The sequence below is a fragment of the Electrona antarctica genome (genome assembly GCF_951216825.1).
Source record: "Electrona antarctica genome assembly, chromosome: 9".
Taxonomy (NCBI): Eukaryota; Metazoa; Chordata; class Actinopteri; order Myctophiformes; family Myctophidae; genus Electrona; species Electrona antarctica.
The window spans coordinates 36,586,061-36,588,560 of NC_136790.1; the positions used below are offsets into that span (position 1 = coordinate 36,586,061).

Consider the following 2,500-nt stretch of genomic DNA (forward strand, 5'->3'; position numbering starts at 1 on the left):
ATAACAGGGCAATTCCTGTTTTTACCTAACTGCATCAATCTGTATACAACTTATGTATGCGCACTCCCTAGAGGCCATGGAAAAAACATTTTCCCTGCATCTCTCCACATCTGGCGGTTATAGCGCCACCATGAGGCCGATTTCTGCAAAACACATTGTTTATGTTAGTGGCACAGATTTCATCCAAATCTCACTCAAATCGGTACACATGATCTCTGTAGTCATGTGATCAAGACAAGTCTACACTGATTGGCTAAGATTGCCTGCCTGCCTGCCTGCTGTCCTGCTCATCCAGAATTCTATCCTCAGATGATAATATCATCATATTATGAGTGATCTGGCTCTGCATGTCCTCAACAAAATGAAGAAAATTGTTGCAAAAAACAAACAAAGAAAGAAACATGTTTATATTACTCCTAAACATTTTTGCTAAACATCACACACACCCCTATCCTCCTGGTGGAGACCTGTGCCCAGAAGGGCACTTTTTCTAGTCAAGAAAAAGAAATCTAGAACCATTTGGACAATTTTCGAATAGACATCACATTTTTGAAACAGGGACGGCCAGGCATGACATGTGTGTCCCACTGTCCCTGCAAGGCTGCAAGGCTGCAAGGTGCAGGAGTGATGCCCCCTCTCTCTGAGGGAGAAGTGGTTCCTTCCAGCCGGTTCCTCCTGCTCTCTCTCCCCGCTCCTCTACTCCACACACCGTCACCGTCAGCCCGGCAGATTGGTTCAGCTCCGGTACCTCCACCAGCACCACCACCGCTCATCATCTGCTGCGCTTCTTTCACACCTTTTTACCGCTTCTTGGGTGAGTCGTGATTCTGTATTCCCCTCTTTTCTCTTTCTCTTCGCCTTTTTTTCTTCTTTTTTTTCTCTTTCTTGAACTCTGTTTTGGTTGTGCTTTTTACGAAGCCTAGCCAGTTTATAGGCTATGTTTTGTTTTGGGGAAAGCCAAGTCAAGGATTTGGACCAGGTTGGGATTTGGGCGTCTGTGTGTAAACCGCTACCTGCTGTTTTATCTGAACATCATCTTCTGGCGCGGCGCAGCAGCCTGTTGTGCTGGTGTTGGAATGTCAAAACATTCTCTTCTTCATAATCCTTTGATTTTGTTGTGACATTTTCATTTTTCAACCTCTTTCTAATTTCATAAAACGTTTTTCTTTATTTTATTCTTGCAACTCGTTGGACGTAAGTTTTTCTTTGTTTTAATTGGCACACAGTCGATTTGTTCTTTTTTGGAATTCGTTTAAACTTAACGTTTTGCTCAATGAACAGAGCAAGTCATAATAGCCTATAGGTCCAGAAGCTTGTCCCGACATGTCCTCTCTGTGAAGCGTGATTAATAAGGACAATTTCAATTTCAACAACAGTATCAGTACTAGCCTAGACTATATTCATAATCATAAGCACATGTGTTTGCCAATTAAACATAATTAGATATGATTAATTGGCATATAGGCTACACGTGTAGGCCCTGGGTGTAGATTATTATAAGGGTTGTGTCATTCGTGCACAGTTGCACACCTGTCATCTTCAGAGTGCGGTCTAGCTGCTTGGCTTGATGCGCAGCAGTTATTGAGTAGGATTAGTTAACAGTGAACGGGATGAAACTGTAGAATTATTGCCTGCATGGGGGCACCTGTAATAGATCTAGGAGTATGGGACTATATCCTAGTTATGCATGATGGGATGTGTGATGTATTGATAGCTTATGTAGAATATTGATCTGCGTGGTGTAAATAAAGTTGATGATGATGATGATGATGATGATGATGATGATGATGATGATGATGATGATGCTGATGATGATGGGTAGGGTACTGTATGATATGGTACTGTATGATACATGCAAGTATAGGATTAATATAATATCTATCTATCTATCTATCTATCTATCTATCTATCTATCTATCTATCTATCTATCTATCTAGTCTACAGTATTATGTAGCCTTTATTATTTTTCATGTTAATTGATTGAACTAGTTCTCAATACTCCACATAAATAAAACATTCTGGGGTCAATATGATTTAAAAGTCATGATGACAATCATTATCAAGTGATGGACCATTAAGGCCTGGTCAATCACAGTTGTTAAAGGCCAGTCCACACCAATGCAACTCACTCCTTACAACATGCACTTGCAACCATTATGGCAGTTGCAAGGAGTTGTATTGGTGTGGACTATAGCCATAAAACTGGTTTGTAGCAAGGAGGTACGACTAGTTGCATTGGTGCTCTCACTACACTAATCATTAAAAAAAGCGATACAAGTGTGAAGAAATCAACAATTTAAAAGGAAATTGTTCAATAAATAATGAAGTTGATAAAACAAATACTATGATGTTAATTATTCAGTACCTCTGTGCTATATAGATTAATCTTTTCCACTTTGTAAAAACCCACTAAGTGAGTATGTGTACTGTGAGTAGCCTACTGAGTATGAGATCTGTTTGCTCATGTGCTGTATTGGAGCGACTAATAGAGGCAGCTTT

General features: G+C 40.0%; 1 protein-coding gene across 1 annotated transcript in view; it reads left to right on the forward strand.

The window, feature by feature from the left end:
- Positions 1-724: 724 nt before the first annotated feature.
- The window catches only part of raly (RALY heterogeneous nuclear ribonucleoprotein), a 117,412-nt gene continuing 115,636 nt past the window's right edge, over positions 725-2,500 (forward strand). The window contains exon 1 of the mRNA XM_079509636.1: positions 725-814. The gene's annotated coding sequence lies outside the window, so the exon portion shown is untranslated. The remainder of the gene's footprint in view (positions 815-2,500) is intronic.